Genomic DNA, 22,367 nt, shown 5'->3' on the forward strand with positions numbered 1-22,367 from the left:
ACAGAGGAGTCTGCTGGTCGCAAGATATCCTCCAGTAGCTCGACATCGAAGACAATGCAGCTTCGATTATAATATCTCAAAACAAAGAACAATGTTGCATGGTGACCGGCAATCTTCTGTAAATCATAGGATCCAAAAAAACACACCAATTTATGCGGAACTACGCAGACTTGATAGAATTCAGTCGCCCTTTGACCAGCCACAGGTAAGGCGACGTAAATGATCCCAGTTGATACTCCCGCTTGTGTGTCAGTGGAAACAGGCACTAACGACTGTTAACGTGTAATATCTTACACATTTAATCTTCAAAATCTAAGCGAGCCACATTTTTTACAACTCGTGAGTCTTACGACTGATTCGATGCTGCGATGCTACCCTCCATCGTTTTCTATCTAGCGCTAATCTTTTTAATCTCCACGTAGGTATTATATCCAATATGCTCAAAACAGTTTTGCGTGTTCTATTGTTGATTTTCATCAATATGCGTAAAAAATATATAGTAACTATATTGTAGTACGTACACTACATCTTAGTCTCCGGTCAGGCATTGCTCTTTTTTCGAAAGACATCGCTGTGTTCAAAATGGTTCAAATGGCTCTGAGCACTATGGGACTTAACAGCTGTGGTCATCAGTCCCCTAGAACTTAGAACTACTTAAACCTAACTAACCTAAGGACATCACACACATCCATGCCCGAGGCAGGATTCGAACCTGCGACCGTAGCAGTCGCGCGGTTCCGGACTGCGCGCCTAGAACCGCGAGACCACCACGGCCGGCTACATCGCTGTGTAAGTAAGTCTGTAAGGACTTCGTTCTGATAGTATTACACCGTTTAAATCTCGTGGAAAGTATCCCACTATGCTGTGATGCACTCTAGGAGAATTTTATTCCATTCTTTCGCCAGTTTTTCAGCGAGTTCCTCTAACATATAACCAACGCTCCAGCACATACATTTTACCAGGTTCAAGTCTCGGCTATGAGCAGCAAGTATAGCAGCTCCATCCGTCTATCGTCGAACCGTGACGCCTGAGTTCTTGTTGTATGGAAAGGACCTTTGTCAGGCTGCTGGGCAATTTTAATCAAGACCTTTCCCACCCCATGCATCCACTACGTCCGCACACGTAACTAACACATCAAATTCCAGATTCATCAACACAGACAACATTTTACTGCATCAAAGAGCACACTGTTTTCACCTAGTTAAACGAAATAGCACGTTCGTTGTTTTGTTCAATGGGTATTGAGAGGTATCACAGCTATAAAAACAAGGTCGTGTGGCCTTTCCGTGGATCGTCGTGTCACTAACCTCTACGCTTGAGCTGCAAATGAGGTTCAAGGTGGCTAACGATTGGTTTGTAAAGTACGCTCTATAACTCAGCGGTCTCTATCAGCTAATTTGCTAGGCCAGCCTATAAGAGCGAGATCTTCCCTGATTTTTCCGCATCGAGAACATGAACGGGGGCATTTGTAACTCCTGTGAAATAAAAGAAGCTGAACTAATTATCGAACCTGTCGTGCCCTATAACCATACCCCGTGTTACAAGACTTCTGCGACATTGTGTGTGTCAACAAAATGACTGAGCACTATGGGACTTAAATTCTGAGGTCATCAGTCCCCTAGAACTTAGAACTACTTAAACCTAAATAAACTAAGGACATCATATACATCCATGCCCGAGGCAGGATTCGAACCTGCGACCGTAGCGGTCGCGCGGTTCCAGACTGTAGCGCCTAGAACCGCTCGGCCACTCCGGCCGGCCGTGTGTCAACAGATTACGAAATGTGCGCGTACAGATTTTTATATCGCTCGGCTTCTTGCCGTGACGAGTTGGTAAAAAGTGGACCCCGTTCCAACGGGAAGGTGTGAAAGAGAAGAAGAAGAAGAAGAAGAAGAAGAAGAAGAAGACTTGTCTCTCCTCATGAGTTACTCCGACATTCCATGTACGTACCTCTATTGGTACCTCTGATCCGTAACACACTTGTCGCGAGTAATAAGGACATAGGATGAAATTCAAGACGATACAGAGCAAGAACTGCACGATGAAATGAAATTGTCTGGGTCACTGAACAATGCTGTACGTAAAAGCGTCAAGAATAGTTCAGTGCAAGAGAGTGAAATATTATAAAGGACAGTACACCACAAACCCAGCTTCAAACGACGGAGAACACTGCAGTATAGATTGCTTAGGAATGAAGTTAACAGAGTGCAAGTAGGATAAATCAGGAAGGACGAGAGAAATATATCAAGACACTGAGAAAGATATGATTGCCGGTACAACTGACACGGTGTAATCCAACATTACACGCATAATGCAAAACGTTTTTAGCTACGAGGCGCACATGAGAAACCCCTATTAATGCATAATCGAAGACAGACAGCTGGCAGGAGCGCACAGAAACCCTACACGATGGGAACGAACTGTTCCGAGGTACACCGTCCGTCCAAGAAGTTCCGAGACTACTTTTAGTCCTGGTGTATATGCGACGTCTGCGCCGTAACTACTGCGACAGCTTGTAGACGTGAGGCTGTAGCGTGTCAACGTTGTTACAAATCGCAATGGAACACAATCCCTAAATCCGATGTTCAAGACATTATCCGGAATGTTTTGAGCAAGAATGAAGTCTGCGCAAAGACTGTCCGGCACACATTGGCTCCCGAATAAAAACGATGCATGGACTTCTGCCGAAACCTGATTAACATGCAAAACGCGTACAGCTATTTTCTGGAAAACATGATAAAGGGTGATTGGACTTGCTGTTATCAGTGCGAACCTACCATAAAACGAAAAACAGCAAAATTTTACGTGGTAAGTTACCGCTTTGAGACGCCATAACCAACATCCAAGCCAACGTGACGCACTAGTTGAACAACATCCCAAAGAACCATTTTTATGACAGTTTCACATGGTGGTATGAACGCCCTGTGTGTTGTACTTGAATGGGGCAATTCCGTGTAAAAAAAACTGAAGCATTAAAACCACCATCTTAGCTTTTCTCTATTTTTTTATTAGTCCAATCTCTAAAGTTTGTGGACTGACAGGGTATTACAGAAGAGGAGTAGGAATTTGATGTGAAGGACACAGAATCCAGTTAGGTGGTCGCAGTTTACGTAGCATAGAATTACATGAGCTCACATTAATCAATAACATTCGATGATACACATCCGAAGTTACTGACACCTGCGGGCGGTGTAGCAACTAGAAGGATATTTGAGTTGGTGTCAAAAATCTATCAAACGAGTGAATTTCCAACAGATCTTCAGAAAAGCATTGTCATCACATTGTTAAAAAAGGCATATGCGGGAAAATGTGCATCTGTGGTGTAATTAGTCTGACAAATCATGCATATGAAAAACAGACCAAGTGCCAGAGGAGCAATTCTGACATTGCAGTTGGTAATGGAAGACAGGCTGAGGAAAAATCAGGATACCTTGTTAGAGTATGTGGACTTAAGAGAGAGCCTGCGCCTATGTAAGGTGGAATAAGATTTTCATAACCCTTAGAATATCTACAACACCTAAAATCTATAGTGAGAGTAACGAAGGTGGATGGTTAAAAAAGACAAGTTTGTGTTAAGAAGGATGTACGGCGCATACTTGTTCAAGTTGTACATCGCAGAAGCTGTGAAGGACGTGAAAGAAAATTTCTTAGGAGAAATTAAAGATCAAGGGTAATAAATGTCAACGATGATGTTCGAAGACACCACAACCTTCCGATCTGATGTAAAGAAGACTCAAAAACCTGTTGAAAGAAATTGACTGCAAACTTCGTCCCAAGTGTGGATTAAGAATAAACAGAGCGAAGATGGAGATGAAGAGTAGTAAAAAGGAAAATAATGAATTGCTTAACATCAAAATTGAGAACGCCAAGATAATGGAAAAAAGAGAAAGTATTCTTCTTCCTAGGAAGCACGATTACAAGACATGTAGATAATAAGGCAGATATCAGAAGTAGATTGACACAGGCAAAGAAAGCTTTTTCAGACAAATGAATTTATTTATTGATATGGACGTCGAAAACAAGTTTCTGAAAGTGCACGTCCGTATCGGAGCATTTTGTGCAAGTCAACGGCGAACATTCGGATATCCGGAGAAGAAGAAACTGTAAGAATTTTAAATGGGGTGATACCAAGACTTCAAAAATTGAATGGACGAGCTACCAAAAAGAATAGGTGAGGTAAGGCTAAGGCAAAGACGGCATCCATAAATAGCTGACCTAGCGGTGGAAGCAGCAGTATGCGGTGAAAGAAACCTGCGCACGCCACATGCAAGGACCGTCATAGACGTCCCAGAGTAGTTACGCGAACAGGTAAGATCGATATAATCAGCATGACTTTATGGAACAGAACTTTACTTTTCATTACTACAGTGCCTGACAAAAAGAGTGAAGCACCCAGAAGATAAGTAAACGAGATGAGGCTTAACAGGTCGAGAGGGCATGTGATGTTTCAGTAACTACAATACGCAGTCAAATTTAGAAATAACTTGGCAGTGTGAGCTCACTTATCAGTATGACGTTATACACCCTCTGGCTTATACACCTGTACTGATTCGGTTGGGATGGGTGTCATAAAACCGTTGTATCCTCTCTAGACGCGAGGTGACCCACGACTGTTGTAATTTGTTCTACATAACCTGGATACTGGCACTGCGAACGAGATGACGTCCAATCAGGGACGATCCATGTTCAGTCGGTGCATATTTGGGGATCTCGCTGGCCACAGGAATGCATCATCACGCAGACACTTCATATTGACAGATGCTGCGTTTGGACGAGCATTGACCTGTTGAAAAATGGCACCACGATATTGGCACATGAGAGGTAACACATGAGGACGCAGAGTGACAGTCACCTACCGTTGTGCCATAAGACTTCGCACATCATACCCAATGGCTCCCCGCACGATGGCGGCAGGAGTAACACAGCTGTGCGTCCCCAAAACATTAAAAGCCTCGGACGTTTCTGCAGGTTGCCTAGCAGTCGCCGATGATGGTCAACCGCGATTCATCGGTGAGCACAATGTGACGCCGTTCATCACCAGTCCATGTTTCACGGTGAATGCAGCGGTTTCCGTTGCGGTATTAACGGCAGCCTAAGCATGGGACGAGAAATTCCCCAGTCCGGCTGCTCCTTGTTTCAGATCAGTGGTGAGGGGTGATAATGTTGTAGGCAGTCCATTAGTTGTTCTCGGATGGCAGACACAGATGTGAAAGCGTTACGATAAGCTCTGTGCACGATCCGGCTATCCTCCAGTGTGGGCAGACGTGGTCGACCGGAATCTTGGTGACGAGTATGCCTAGCCTCACTCCCCCATGAAGTCCAACATCGGGTCACTGACACATCCGAATGCTCCACCAATCTGCAAACTGTGCGATCCGACCAGCTGACCAAATACAGACCCACAATGTTCCTTTCAGACCCTGTCAGGTGCTGATAACGCTGTCTCACTCGCGTATGCGACATTTCCGCGTCCTCACAGCATTATACCACTGCATTATTGAAAGGTGATCGTGGTGCTGATCACGGAGTTACGGAAGTGACTCGTATTGGGACGTGTGGTGAGTGTCGTTGTACTGATTGTTGCTTTGCGTCCAGAGGCAGCTGGTAGCACCGTCTCATTCGCTGTGAAGTTTTACAGAAAATCTCGTGCACAAGTATCGACAAAAATCAGCAGTTTCCATCCGAGCTCTTCTGCTGGTCAATCAATTTGCGTGTGTCAAATTGGGAACATATCTTCCGTTCACTTAATCTGTGTCAATAACAGCGTTTACACTACCGTATCTTTGCTAATCTCAAATTTGTCCGATATCAATCACATATACATTCATCAATTTTTGTGGCAGTACCTGTCACCCTTGCTCGTTATAGTTTCTTGTTTATGTTTGTTGACTGATGGGCTGACTGACGGTTTGCATAATCATTACATTCTACTTTGTTCCAAAAGCCACTGCGAGAAGAGAATGTGTTCAACGTCCTGTCGATCAAATGGTCATTTCTAATGGAGCACAAACTTGGAATGGAGTAGGACGGGAAAGAATACCTGTTGTGTACTTTTTCTAAATAAGTAAGAGCGACCCTCACTTTAAGCAGTTTAGAGCTGGCCCGAATGGGAGTTGCATCCGCCCCTCCGGAGTCCAGTCCCTACACAATGCGCCACTATGCTCTGTACGTTTCAACCAGTCATAAAACATTTTATTCAAGACGTTCCCGGTCAATTTCCCTGCATCAGTATCGATGTGTTGCCGTCTGTGATTTTCACACTTAAAACAGTATTTAAGGATCTGCATCACCGCGCGAGGACCACAATAGACAAATCTTCTTATGGTAAGTGTGTACAACGCCACGTGACGCTTTCAGAAATTTCTCGACTTGTTTTAACACTTTAGTACTTTCTTATCAGTCCAGTTACATAGCTTTCGAATCTTTATGAGAGTTATGAGAAACTATGAAACTAATAATTAAGGAGCTTACAATGTGTGCGGAGATGGTTTCATCATATTCTCAGGCTGATTTCATATTCGTACCTTGTGTCATGTAGTAAGAGTTCTGCTAGGATTCTAAAAGAGATATAACATACAACGCATATCACGTCACCGGATAGATGCTTTGAACTTGCTTCTACAGCAATAAATTTAATCTTGTTTTCCTTGTTGATGTTTAATTTGTGTGTCCATTATTTTGTGACATGGTATACTTTAATGATGCCACATCCGTTCCGACTCACCACACAGCCATATTTTATGGAGGTATCCAGTAACCATTTGCTGCATAGTTGAAACACGTCCGAGGAACATACTCAGTGATTAGGTACATTTATGTTAACACCATTATGTTTCGTGATCTGTTTCTACAACATTAGAACAGAGGTTTATCGCTTCCGGCGCGGATATAAAACACAGCAAGCGCAATTAGCGTGCAGCCATGCGGGCATTTATATCACTTTCTGCGAACGAGCTTCAGAGGCTCAAGTTTCGAACGCACGTCACCATAGCGCCCCATCGGTATAAGCGCTTGCTTCGCTGCCCGTGTAAGTATGAATAAGCATCAGTGCAGGTCACTGTCGAATGTAACTCTGTATCGAAAATCCATAAGCAATGCCATGCCTGATTATACGTTTTGTTTTCCTTTGGTGCAAAACGAGTCTTTGTGAGTCCAGCCACCATGATTGCCGACTAGCCAAGACATAAAATTTATAATTGGTTGCACTGAGAAAACAAGTAAAGTAACATCTTTCTTTAGCAGATGTAGCCCAGAAGGCATTCTCAATTCTTGATGAGATCATTCTTAACGATGTCAGACACCATGGCTACCACCATGGCTACAACGCTGCACTAAACAAGCACAGCGATCAGCCATTTAGGAGAAAATAGTTTCAAAATGAGTTAAGTTTAACAGCTTCACGTCTACATAAATAACGTATGCCCTCACTACATTTCCGCCTACATAGACAAACAACTTTCGTATCTCCTACTTCAGGTAGGAGGGACAGGGGTAATTTTTCCCTTACACATATCTGACGATATTATAACTGTAAACTAATATGCAAGTTTAACGTTGCTCCCTGCTAGTCCACGAAATCCGACTAGAAGCTGTCAACCGAGTCAAACGAAGGTTCCACTAACAAGAAAATTCAGCTCTCATTTACTATACCACCAGAGCGTTTTAGGTTGCTACCAGGTCTGGTAGCGTTTACATGGGGCGTGCACAACGCCAGGCAATTTGTCAATGAATTAAGAAATGCTTTTTCCTCTGCTCTTCTGACAGCAAATGTTCACTGCTCAAATAAGCCACGTTCAGTTTGCTTTCATGCATTATTGCTAAAATGATGAAATATTTCGGGCCTGTGGGAATTTCCAGTACCGGTGCCGGAAAAAAAGCAAGCGAAGTGTTAAAGAACAAGGACATCACTAAACGAAAGATGACTGAATATTTGATCGTTATGTCGAAGAACGAAGGACTGTGTCGAAATAAAGAATTCCGTACTGAGCCCACGCTGTAGATTAACAAAAAAACCAAATTAGCGAGTTACTTTCTGATATATCCTCATATATACCCAAGGGCTGACTTATAGCAGGCTCTGTGCTACTTTGTTTCGTATTACGCGCTTTCAACCTTTCGGGAACGACGGAAGCGTCATGTACTTCAGCGCTATCTGCAATAACACCGCCAGGACACGTCAAATCTCGCCGAAGAAGAGTGCAGAGTGTCAGTACTAGTAATATCTAAGATTCAGTGATGGTGTACCGTAATGTGTGAATATTCGTACATTCTCTGACGAAGTGCTGCGCCTATAAAGACATTTCTGAAAGCGCCAGTGAAGACTGAAAATATGTCCCATGTTCTAACATCGTCACATGGGACTAAGTGGAGCAGCAAACAATACTAGAACGCTAAGTCACCGCAAAATACTGTACTATATATTTATTTCAAACAATTTCTCGTACCTGGACAATTGAAGGGATTGGCTGAAGAAAGTGCTAAGCCATCAACTTAGCAATGATTGCGATCATGTCATCTATTATGTTTTTGAGAGCTCCACATACTGGTAACAAGTACTTCCATTTATTCCGCTATAAAGTAGTGTCTACTACATTTTTTTTACCTTATTGTATTTGTTTTCTCCTCACTGAATTTAACAAACATATAACACACTATAATACAAAATGATGCTCTCGGGGTTTTCTTCTGTAGATCCTTTCAATTGTTGCCGTCTGCACACTGGAACAACGATCCTAGGGAACATACATCCCACGCAATACCCACGTATCTCTCAAACTATAAGCGGGTGTAAATCAAACCTGCTTGTAGACTACCAAATCCCAAGCATTTGCACAATGGGCACACGCTGACAACAAAGAAGTACTGTAGAGGTGACGTAGGTATCATCGGCATTGAAATAATTATTCTCGCCGACAAGAGTAGTGTCCTATGAAGACCATGAGGAGAGAACTGCTTTAGTATCTGTGGTAATCTCGGCTCGACAACTTTCGTCCTGGCGCCACACGGTATTAAGACTTCAGCCATAACACCACCGTGTGGTTTCCTAAAGCCATCGATCGGTGATTTCATTACTGCAGCCGGATGACTACAGGTGCTCCTCTCTGAAGGATCGGACCTTCCAATTTGGTGATTTTCTGAACATGGTTTGCGTGGCATTGGAGCCACCGACACGATGACTGACACCCGACAAAAAAAAAACTATTCGTTTTGAGTACGAGCTGTTGGTCACCCAAGGATAGCTCGGACGATCAATGGCCCCACAAGAATTAAAATTCCATAGTAAATGACGTAATACCGTATAAAAACGCTGAACTGTTATTAAAGGGGAACTGAATTAAAAGTCTCTTTAGGTATCCTGATGTATGTTTTCCCTTTTATCACAAAGTAATTTTATGGGAATGCTCAAAAATGTGACAATACGGCTGTTATCAAAGGCGTAGAACACGATTTTTTTTCATTTAGATAATCATTTGCCAGCAATTGCAAGCCTCAACTGTAACTACGTCATCACAATTAACAAACTGTTAACCGAAACCAAATCACTTGGACATACATGTCTAAATTAGATGTATTTGAAAATATTTCGCACACTGCTATTAAAACACACACACACGCACACACACATACACATAAGTGTGCAACGAATGTCTGTAACAGCACATTCAGCAAGGTACAATTGTTTGACAATGAAGTCCTTATTCCATTACATCTATTTTGGTAATAGCGCATTTCGTACATACCTTGCAAAATATGCGACACTCAGATGGCTGGAGTCATCGACACTGAATCCTGAAATAAAAAGAGCAATACATATATATATCTGTAAAAAAGGGTACACGCAGTAATACGAAAGAATATACGATATAATGAATAAAAAGACTCTAAGAGTAGTTCCCCACTACTAACATAATGAAAATTTGAAGAACAGCTTACTAATATGCAACAGAATACATACAAGAATTTTCCATATTCTGCTCTGAGACCTTGCGCAAAATTTACAGCAATATCTCGTCCAGTTTTAGTTGACATTTTTTTCTGTATTATATGACTTTCGCAACACTGGCCCGTAGAACAATCTGCGGAAGTCCAACAGAAACATGAGCAATAAGCTTTATCAAAACTAAATTTATAAATTTTCATAATTTTCTAAACGCGTCGACGATTGTTATGGCCCTTCATTTCGCTATTTTGGTTCTACTTCCACATGCAATCTGTTCTGCTTTTAATATATTAGGTCTAGTAATCGTCGTTTAATGTCCTCCCCCCCGCCCCCCCTCTGGTTTCCAGAGAAGTCTCTTCGAGAGTAAGAGAATTCCAACGCTAATTTCTGACCATACCTAATTGTCACTAACAATATCATTAATGAGAAAATTAAATCGCAAACAGCGAGCGCTTGTTGAATTCCTGCTTTTTTAAATGGCTGGCTTCTTATTGAGTAAATTAGAACGAGGAGTGGTATGCGGTAAACAACCTCGTTTCTGGTACGCACATCTGTATGAGGGCTCTAATGACCACTCTCGCCTCTCTTGTTAACAGAGTAACGCAATGTGTGTCCCATTTCTGCATTGCTAAAAATTTGCAAGAAGCATGAAACATCTTGCACGTAATCAGCGTGGTTTGCAGTGCCAGACACCATTTCTTCCCATGCACAACACAAACCTCTGCACATTTATTGAGTTTGGAACCGAACGTGGGAGACTCGTGGCTCTTGAATATTGTAATACTTTCTCCCCAATTCCGTCTTCCCTCAACAGATTAACGCTGATGTTACGAAGTCATCAAATACACGTGCCTAAATGAATGGAACGGATATGATGCAAAATGCTCCATAGAGTCCAAAGGAAATAAAACCCTCATCAGGACATCCCAAGAGCCCTGGATGATTAATTATCTTTCAGTGTGCTATAAACTGTTGCTTACCCATTTCTCTTGTCGTTTTGCTCTCAGACGCAGGAATGTTCGAAAGAACTCACTATGTAAACAACATTATTACTAAAACACATATTGATATCATCAACAACTCGTCTGCCTGTTGTAATGGATCTAAGATATTCTGGACGTGTTACCAAAAAGGCCTATCTAACCACCAACTGGGCTTATAGGTAAGGCGATGTCGCCCTGGGAGAATTCGTATTGTATTCTCTCTCCAAGGTGTTGGTCTGGTATACATCCTAAGAGAAAAGAAAACAAAAGAATGTAACTATGAAAGAACAACAACAGAGAAAGTACTGGAATAATGATAGTCCAACAAAACAGGATCTTGGAAATCAGTAGATTCTAAAAATGACCGGACACAATGTCAACAAAGAAAACATAGGTGCAAACGTAACTGGTATTATCTACACTAGTAATGATTCACAGTTCAAACAGGGGAGGAACAGTGCATGGGGATGCAAAACGTAATATGATAGTTTTATTTCTGAATGGAAAGAATTTCACAAGCTTCGGGTTATCGTTAGTACACTAGGAAACAGCAATCTCGTCTGGAAAAGCGAACGCATGTCAAACACTAAAATCATCAACTCTGTGGATCATTATAAAGTTGAGCTAATAGAAAACGACTTCATGGGGTTGCCGTAGAAATGATTTGAAAGTGTATGTTGGAAGAAATACGCCTCTATCTCAAGGAAAAAATATCTAATGAAGCCCAACTTACCCGATGTCACGTACCATGACGCCCCTCCCCGATACATCGTGAATGAAAAGGGAGAACTCACATTAAACACTTACCAGTTCTACAAAAAAGGCTCTATAGTACCGCTGAAAAGGAGTGACAGGTGCTTTGAAACAAACGACTAAATAACGAAAGACAAAAATGGACAACTGCGCAAACGCTGGAGAAACGTAAATTTCTGTTTTTGTGTTGTTTCTTAAATTTTCGTGCACCCTCTAACTTCTTAACCGGATAACAGATGGTGTCGCTATAATGACTTTGCCGTAAAAGTCATCAACCGAGACACTGATTCCAGCACAATAGGCACTGTTGTGGCTTGATTGCCTCAGTCCTGCCTAAGATTGTGTTATCGACCTGTTGCAAAGAACACTTGTTCGAATTCGAAGCATGGTGTAACTCGACACTTTTACTTACACAAAAAACTCACGGGAGCGCCAGGTCGTGGTAGCGCGGCATGCTACATATATCCTCACTGTGGTGGTACCTAGACCAATTCACGTTTTCTAACTTTTCCTGAATATTTATGCGAGCACCATTCTGTAAGGCAATTACTGTGACTATCGCAACCGAACAGAGGAGAGCACATATTTCCAACCGGACCGACCGCTCGTTCCAGACTATTCGTGACAATCACAACAGTTAAACTGTGCTGCTTGCTGTCCACGGTTGATGGAAGTGTCATGTCTGTTACTGAACACTAAAGTACTTCGAACTTCTGAGAGGGTCTTGAAACCCCAAATTCTAATCTAAATCGTTGTGTTATGTTTTTACCCTGTCCCCAGACGCCCTGAGACTTTGATATACAGCTGCTCATGACAGTTATGTGGCTGTTTATAAGATGCCTTTAAGAGCAGTAATAAAAGAAAGAGCAGTGGTGAACGATTCTGTATTACAGTTGTGCTCCAGGATTTGAACTTGGTAAGTGATCGAAGAAAAGAACGTTCCCTATTCTTTTATTACCTCAAGTGGGTCGAAGTTTTGCGTTCAGGTCGTTCTTCTTCATAGACCAGTGAAGAACTTATTGACACAGTTCGTAAATTCGTTAAGATCAGTGTGTGTCAGCCGAGGAGACTCAGCAATTCCTCGGACGGTCTTGAATTACGTACACTGGCGGTTACGTAGACCAATAATGAGTTTTCAGAAGAAAAGGATCATGCCTCCATATGCAATTAGCGTTATTCTGCAAAGTAATATGAAAGCTGACAAAGCGTTGTTCTCTCTGGCTGACACATCTCGCGACAGCAATGTCTCGAGTACATAAATATGCTTAAAAAATTCGATATTGTCTCTGCAGAAAGCATTGTTACTTGTGTGTCTTTTCCACTACGGTTCGCCAACATGACATCAATGAAAAAGCCGGTCTTTTACAATGAGGTATCTTCCGTCTCATACAGAGGATCATGATCTGTCAAGAAGAGAACGAGAGAATAATAGCTCTTTTCTTCTTGTGACACGAGCGCTGAAGAACAGTCGCTGAAACACACATGAAAAAACGCTCGGATCAAATAAAGCAGGGACGCTCAAAACCACGTGTCCAACAACAAAAACAGATATTTCATACTTTCAAAAAAACAATGTGTTTGCATGTCAGTCAAACATTTGTACTGGTCAACTTGATAAAATTCAGTCTACTAAAATTGCAATCCACTTAAAAGTCCTGAGCACCCGTCAGTTCTTCGATAACATTTCTGCATCCTAGATCTTGTTCCGTGCAACTGTCTTGCTTCTAGAAGTAAAGAGGAGGGGTTAACTGCGAATGACGAGCTGCAAGTGAGAGACTGCAAATGTGGCTGGTTGCCAGAACGCATTTAAGAAATGTTACTTTTGAACAATTACGGCGTAAAAAAGTGTGTATGTAACCTGGAAGAATCCACTATGGGTCTTGCTCCAATACACAGTGGAAATTCTAGAAGACTTACTTGGACACGGCTGTCTCCCCACTGTCCTTGGCTATAATGCTTGGGCGAAGGCGGTGAGTGATCTGTGCAACGCATGCAAAGAACGAGAGGATGAACGATAGCAGCATTAGAGAATGCAGGTAGACTATGCAATACATAGAATTCTGAATAATAAAGGAACACTAACACCCACCATCTCATTCAACATAAATCACACAGAGCGAGAGAGCGGAGTGATAAGAAACTGGAGGACAGTGGTTCAACTTCCCGTTCGACCATTCTGATTTAGATATTCCGTGATTTCACGAAATCGATAAAGCCAAATGCCGCGATGACTCTTTCCAAACTCACAGAGTCAATTACCCGTTCTGCTCAAACAGAGACAGTAGGCTTCGTCCACCGGTCTTACACAGCTTGTTCAAATGTTCAAATGTGTGTAAATACCTAAGGGACCAAACTGCTGAGGTCATCAGTCCTTAGACTTGCACACTACTTAAACTACCTTAAACTAACTTACGCTAAGAACAACACACACACACACACACACCCATGCCCGAGCGAGGACTCGAACCTCAGGCGGGAGGGGCCGCGCAATCCTTGACATGGCGTTTGTTTTAACACGAGCTCAGTCACACCAAGAGCAGTCGTGTGCCGCATGCACGGACGGAAACCGTGACCTAGGTTACTGGAACGTGGACGCGACAGGGCTGGATCGGAGTGGAGAGACGGTCTCCCATTCAGCAGGATTAGGCGGGGCCGGAAGTGAGGGATTAGCGGGGAATGCAAATTGAGCTGAGTCACGCCAGCATATCGTCATCAGCTGCCCCTGTCTGACACAGCCTCCGACTATGCGGGCTCCACTTTTCTCCCTCCTTCAGTGGGGGCTTCCTTTATCGGATTCCATAGTTCCTGTTCATTGGCCGGGCGATTCGTTGTCTCACGCGTAATTTCCCGTCATGCTGATCCACGCTATACGGGGGGGATTCAAAAGTCGTGTCCCATAGGACAAATAGAGAGAACCAGAACTCCACTGGCAAACTTTCAGAGATGGATCAAAACAAGAAAAAAATATCTAATAAACAAGGGCTCCAAAACGCTGCCGTACGAGCTGTGAGCGCTTGCTCACCTTCGTTACTGTGAAACACATCCACTGCATACGTGCTCAGAGCTCTTAAGGTTATGTAGTTTACTGGAAATCTTGTTTTGGTTCATATTACCACCTCTGAATATTTGTCGATGTAGTTCTGCTTCACAGTATTTGCCCTATGGGACATGATGTTTATATCACCCTTTACATTATATTCTATATATACCGATTTCCAAAGACAGCAATTTCCTTTTGGCGATAAAGTTAGGGTCACAAAAATGTATTAACATACAAGAAAAGCTTTAAGGAATATGGTACTGTACCAAACAGACTGTGTGCCCTAGAAACCGCAATTATATACATTTCTGACAAGGAATGTATGCGTACAGCCTTCGTGATGCAACATCAGAATCTACCTCCTCGTATTAAAACGGGGAAAGCTGATTTCAGATGTGAATATGGCACAATCAGTCATTTGTACGCCTGTGCTTACAAGGCATCGACTGTATGAAACTGAAGAATACATAAGTCAATGTTACAGCTTTCACTAAATGTCACCTTGACATTGGGAAACGCAGAATTGACAGAGAAATCGTCTCAAGAAAAAATTTTCAAATCTTTAAACTAAAAGTAAGGTGGTTGTTGTTGTTGTGGTCTTCAGTCCTGAGACTGGTTTGATGCAGCTCTCCATGCTACTGTATCCTGTGCAAGCTTCTTCATGTATAAGTAAGGTATATGTGTTAACTGCGCATGCCTCAATCACCTTCGTGTTGATGACCACACTGTCAATATTCAGTCACTAAATGAATATCTGAACAGAATAAATTAGAATGTAGCCCTGAAAACCTGTTACAATACTAATACAACGAAAAACCAACACAGAAACAGAAAAATGAGGAAGGAAGTTAGGTTGGTTTTTTTTTAAGAAATAACAAGAAGAATAAATCTTTTTTCTGGATAGCTTACTGTAAACAGAACGTAATTTCTGAAACTAAGTTTCCAACACACATGAAACAGAAATATAACAATTTGCATAACCAGTTTTGACTAATCGTTGTGAGATATGAACTTTAAATGTGAAAACCATTAAAAAACACTTGTGCTGCCAGCAAATCAAGAGACGAATGTAGAATTTGCTATGAGAGAGAACAAGAAAAGCGATCATAATGTCAAACTGGAGAGGAAGACTTACTGTAGACTGTAATGAAAATGGTTCAACAGATCATGCAGACAGCCGAACGGATTACAAGGGATAAGAAAAACAAAGGTGACAAACCAACTGCAGCTAACTGTATGATATTAGAGAGTTTTAGGGAATAATGTTTGGAAAAGTCTGGAGGGTCTTGATTCAGTAGTGCATTTCGACTGGCGAAGGAAAATGTATGTTGCCTTTATAACTTCGTTTCTGTCTTGACATGACAGCAGTCATTAATGTAATCGGATATTATCAGCATACTATACGCTAGACTGTATCATAAAAGATGTGAAGAATGCAGGTGGCGCTCCAGCATTACATACCCGTGTGAACGTGGCCAGCGCTGGGTCACGGGTCAGTCTTTCGACTACCGCCTGCACCAAAGCGTGGCACGCCAACGTCTTCCCACGCAACTTTCTACGAGTCCAGTCCCTCGAATCGATTCCCTGTCTGAACATTATGAACCGGTCGACCTGCTGCCATTATGCCGTTCCCAACCACAATGCACTGTCGGCGAAAAACTATCCAATAAATGCATAAAAACTGACCATTTTGTGAGTCACTGAAGCTAACAGGTTTACGTAACTATTAACTAACTGGGAATGAAGGAGAATAATTTAACTCTCCTGTGAGTAAAGAAGTGGCAAGAAAACTACATTTATAATACGTTAGAACTGTGCGGCCCATCGGGACTAGAAGCAGTAATGTTTCGCGGGCAATGATCTTCCTGTGGAGATGTACGACACCGAATAAGACGCAAAGCACTAACTTGTTACAGATGTTCAACCCAGAACATACTTTGTAAAATGTTTAGGCACAGAACACGAAGACATTAAAAATCTTTTGCTACAGAATCCCTCACTGTTCCATATAATTCTCCCTGGTATTATGACTTTTCACCGTATCTAAATGGAAAAAATAGTGCGTAGTTTCTGGCCGTGTCTCGGTGGTAGGCAGAGACCTCATACTGCCATGTATAGACTGGAAGACTAGTCAGAACAGGAGGCAAGAACAAAAATATTGCTACATTGTCCTAATTGTACCTACTTTTCGAAACAAAAATAAATGGAGCACTATGGAAACTTAGTGGATTTTCTGGTAACAAGACATAGCCGAACTTTTCGTTTCAGCGACCGCAGACAGAGAAATCAGCGACCACTATTGCAGCATCACTGGTTACTGGCACTGAAAGTGAAATTAATCTATGGACAACAAGTGGGACAAAAAATTGTTATAAAGTACCTGAGCAGTATGAAGCACACAACCAGGTATAGGAAGGAGGAGTGGAGGGTTTCAGCCATAAATTCTGACATTTTGTAGCAGATGTGCTAGACACGTTTAACATGTGGGATATGGTGAGGGGTAGGAAGGAGCCACCACGGTTCCGTAACAACACCAGACATTTACCCAAGTACCGAGAGCTGCAAGGCAGATACAAACGAAACGGAACGTTTCCGACTAATAGAAGACGACACAAACAAAAATCATCCAAGGGCACTCCTGCGAGACCCGTTCAATGAATTAAAGTTCAGATACTCGTCGATCATGTTGGCATCAAACCGCAAGATAGTAAAACGAATATTAAAATACTGATTTGTGTCTTCCAAAATCGATTCACTGATCACGCTAAAATGGCAATTTTAGAAATAAAAAAGCGCAGAACCAAAAATCAGCTAAAGTCATGCTAAAAAAGCAAGTTTAGGAATAAAGAAGTTCAGAACCAAAAATCAGTTCAAGTCACTCAGTAGAGGTAAGACCACTAAATATGCGGAGGAATTTGTCCCTCTTCTAGCAACGGTTGTTCATAAATTTTTAGAACAATGAAGAGCGACCAGTTACAGTAAGAAGGCACAGGCTGTTCCATTGTAGAAGTAAGGTTGCAGGGGAGTTGCGCAGAACTAAAGACTTTTCTTAATGATGTCAGTTCATTGTAAAATTATGGAACATATTTTGTACTTTCATTTGATGACTTTTCTGGAGGCCCAACGACTCCAGTGTAGGAATCGACACGTTTCCCGCGAGCAAAGACCGTAATGAAGGTATCTCCCTCTTTTCGAGTTTTAAATTAAGAAAGCAGTAGGTAGAGTAGTCCTGGTTGCCGTGTTTCTTATCTTCAAGAAACCCTCCCGTACCGTTCTCCACTGTCTTCTCCCAAACAAAACACGTTCTTACGGAACGTCTTAACAGGTAAGCGACTCGAATGAAGACTTTAGAGCAAACACAACGTAGTACTTGGTTCTTAATGGACAGGTTTCTTTAGCAGTGGAAGTAACGTCAGGCGTAGCTCATGATTGCGTGACAGGACCGCCACTATTCACAATGTAAGGGTCCTGACAGAAAACATAGGTGGCTTTACGAGGCCAATTGCAGAGAAAGAATTTGTGAACATAGGTAGCTTTACGAGGCCAATTGCAGAGAAAGAATTTGTGTACTGGGAATTGACATAGAAAATTGTTAGGAGAGGCACAAAAACATACAAAGATCGTCGTCTGGTGCAGAGGTTTGCCACTGATTATCAACAGAGATCCGTGTAACATGATACACGAATGTACATTAACATATTCAATAGCGTTTTCTTTCGCGATCAGGGTTATTTATTGATTTTCTGCGTAGCTGGGAATTATGATTCTAGGTACTTCATATTCATGCTACCTCTGTGTTTCCATTGTACTTGTCTTTGTGGGTTGTCGCATGGAATCTAATTTGTTGAATAGTCTCCTCGCTTTCTCTTTCACGTTGTCTTCCGAGTATTTTTCATTTAATACTGTGTGATTATCTGTAATGATTGTCCACCTTGAGACTCTTAAGCATCATGAAAAATCCGGAAGTTGCTCCCCATGTCGTGCTTCCCTACAGTAGTGTATAGGTAGTATTTTCACTCGAGTTTCGGTCCACATTAATGGTGGTGTTATTATTTTACGAGTACTTCGTTTCTTTCTCGTGACATGAGGTATGAACGTCGTCATTTATTTAACTATACCCCCAGATATTTTATTCGATTTTTAGTCCACAAATCTCTAGCTAGGTTCTGATAAATGCTCTCTCTCTCTCTCTCTCTCTCTCTCTCTCTCTCTCTCTCTCCCTCCCTCCCTCTCCCCTTCTCCCTCAACGTGCGAAGAGTGCTGACAATGTTTTCGCTCTGCGGCTCTATTGTAACTTTACTGATCTTTGCCCCCTTGCATCTTTTTAAGTGTCTTTATATTCCATTGATTAATCTTGTATGTTTCTTCAAAAATGTATGATGGGCCATGTCGTCAGCTAAGAGAGTTTTTATGGAAATTGTTTCTAGAATGTCTGTAATTTATAGGCTGATTGGTAGTGACGTATCTCCCGAGCACATATGTGATTATCTTTGTGTCCGAAGGTTGTGTAAAATCTTGTTGTAGGAGGCTGCTATTGGTGTATCTTCATAGATTGAGACCAGATCTTATCATAAGCTTTTATTGTATATGGTGCCGAAGCCTGGGACTCTCTCTCATCCAGCAACTCTAATAAATCAAGGAAATAAGGCTATATTTACGCTACTGTAACAGAATACTCGCTAACCTCTACTGAGGTATCATGTCTTAAACAGACTGCGACATAAAAGTCTTCTGGGTATGATACCGCGTCATATCATATAAAACTACTGCTGGAGAAAACCAACATTTCGGCCACGGTTGCAGAGTCCTTCTTGTGTGTCTACCGGTGCGTTCTACCTATGCAGTGACCTTTATATTTTGTTATTACTGTTCACTGCTTATGCCATTATGTCAAAATTTTAAAACGATAGTTCATTTCATCGGGCACTTAAAAAAGACGGAGAGGGAGCTCTATTTTAATAGGTTACTGCTGTGGAGTTAGAGCCTAACCTCTGTTGTCTGTTAGCTCTTGTATTATGTGCCCTGATTGGTGGTCACCGGCGAATGAGAAGTTGGCGCCGGCCGCGGTAACCGAGCGGTTCTCGGTGCTTCAGTCCAGAACCGCGCGACTGCTACGTTCGCAGGTTCGAACCCTGCCTCGGGCATGGATGTGTGTGATGTCCTTGGTTAGTTAGGTTTAGGAACTTCAAAGTTCTAGGAGGCTGATGACCTCAGATGTTAGGTCCCATAGTGCTCAGGGCCATTTGACCCATTTTTTTGAGAAGTTGGCTCCTGTTTACCAAGTGCTGGACGTCGGCCGTGCGGCGGCAGTTACTCGCCGGTACTGCTCGCGCCTCGTGTTGACAAAATGGTTCAAATGGCTCTGAGCACTATGGGATTTAACTGCTGAGGTCATCAGTCCCCTAGAACTTAGAACCACTTAAACCTAAATAACCTAAGGGCATCACACACTTCCATGCCCGAGGCAGGATTCGAATCTGCGACCGTAGCGGTCACGCGGTTCCAGACTGTAGCGCCTAGAACCGCTCGGCCACTGCGGCCGGCCCGTGTGTTGACAGTGTGGTCTGTTGGGCTGCTTGGCCAACACGCACGCTTCGCCGAATTTCATTTCTTTTCCGCAATCTTGCTGATGTACTGCCACTGCAGATTTGTTTTGTTGCCCTAGACGAATATAGCGCTCGTGTTCCCGAATGCGCGTTGCTATTGGCGTGCCAGTCTCGCCGATGTATGCCTCTCCACATTCGCAATCCACCTTGCACACACCTGCAGTGTGTAATGCACCCACGTTTGCCATTAGGGGAGCCTAGCACGTCCTGGATCCTGCGACCACTATAGAAGACAGGCTGCCACCCAACCCGGCGGAGGTGTCTGCCTGTTGGGTCAGTGAAATTTTTCACATAAGGTAAGCCCACTGCTGGCTGCAGTTTGTCTATTTCGTGCTTATCTTTCTTACTTGTATTCGTCGACAAGGCTGTGTGGATCGACTTGTGTCTGTAAGCCATTGGCTAGAAACGTGCGAAGCGTTTTAAGCTCAGGTGTTATGTTTTGTGCATCACTTGTTGTTGTTGTTGATGATTATGATGATGACGATGGCGATGATGTCGCCGACGACCGGTGTGAGGGAAAAGTGGGGTAGCTGAAGCGCCAGGACAGAGGAGGGAGAGATGCACACGTCTGAGAAGGCAAACCGCTGGGTGGAGGTGACAGAGAGGGAGCCGCAACAGGCGGCACACGTCACGCCGTACCTGGAGCGCCACTCCCACACCGCTTCAGCCTAACTTTCAACTTCCAGGTGATTGAGCGATTGCGCCGATGTCTAACGAAATAATTGAAATAGGACCCAATCTCCGTTTATAAACAAATTAAAATCACCCTGTTCTACGATGTCTTGTATATAATTTTTTTAATGTATTTGAGCTTCTACTAGAACTTATAATAAATGTTATCTTTATTGTCTAACTAGCTGAATACCCGACAGACCAGGTATTTATTTGTTACCTCTTCCACATGCCTCCTCACATCCTCTTGCTTTTTCACCTGCCGACTAGCCTCCTCGTCTTCACCGTACCTCCTACACCTCCTCTCTCCGTCCATCTTCTCTCACCCTCACTCTCTCCACCCCCACCTTCCCCCTATCCATCTCACACACTCTGTCTGCACAATCTACTTCCCCCCTCTCTGTCCATCTTTCCCCCGCTCTCTCTCCATACCTGCCTCTTTCTCCCCTTCTCTCTGTCTCCACCTCCTCTGTTTCCCACACTCCAATGGGAGCTAGGCGGTCCTTAGCACTACAGCATTTCTTTCAATATAGTAAATGTTACGTGCACTAAGTTGTTCAGGAGGAGATGTAGAGCACGGATATAAACCCACATACATATTTATTTTTTATTCAGATTTCTATTATTAGTCAAATATTCCATTTACCTGAGTACTTCTCATCTCCCACTGATCGGATAATCGAAGATATATTTTCAGTCATCTTATTGGTGACGATCACGAAGGTTTGGTGCACAGATTTCCAAGTATTATGGTTCAATGTGATATTCATGGGAGTCTAGCAGTCAAAGATTAGGGTTATCAGCAACTACTGAAACTGCCTCGAGATATGTAGACAATGCCGTACTCACGAAAATCTGGACTGACAGGAAATTTTGAACATACCATTGTAAGCTAAGTAATGACTAAACCTCTAAGGAATGTTAATATCGCTGGGAAACATGGAAGAGCTACACGTGAAACACACACCAAACGCAGTAACCATTGGTAAATCAGACAGTTGTAGCGCTGGGCGGTGAGGATTGGGGGGGCGACAGCAGGTGGCGCCTCCGCACGGCGCATAATAGGACAGCGCGCTGCGCCTGCTCTCGCACGTGCGTGCCCGCTGCTGTGCCGCTGTCGCCCTTAGATCAGCGGAAAAACACCTGCGGCAGGCGGCGTGCCGTCACGACCGCGCGCCTCGCTACGCCGCGCCACGCACTGCGTCGGTCCGGCCTTTTAAAACCGTGGCGCTTCTCTGCACCCGGATAGTAAGCGCAGCCCGTCAGCTGATAAAATGTCCAGAGCAATAAACTGCGCACTGAGAAACTTCGCAACCTCACTCGTGGCTTGGGAGTAGCTGCCCACTCTCAGCTACTACTAACAGTAAACAGTT

At 43.0% G+C, this 22,367-nt stretch overlaps 1 long non-coding RNA gene across 1 annotated transcript in view; it reads right to left on the reverse strand.

Moving 5' to 3' along the window:
* The window catches only part of LOC126176297 (uncharacterized), a 186,966-nt gene that overhangs the window by 32,481 nt on the left and 132,118 nt on the right, over positions 1-22,367 (reverse strand). Inside the window, exon 3 of the long non-coding RNA XR_007535640.1 lies at positions 9,741-9,789. This is a non-coding gene — a long non-coding RNA (uncharacterized LOC126176297). The remainder of the gene's footprint in view (positions 1-9,740; positions 9,790-22,367) is intronic.

This window comes from Schistocerca cancellata, chromosome 3, assembly GCF_023864275.1.
Source record: "Schistocerca cancellata isolate TAMUIC-IGC-003103 chromosome 3, iqSchCanc2.1, whole genome shotgun sequence".
NCBI classification, from domain to species: domain Eukaryota; kingdom Metazoa; phylum Arthropoda; class Insecta; order Orthoptera; family Acrididae; genus Schistocerca; species Schistocerca cancellata.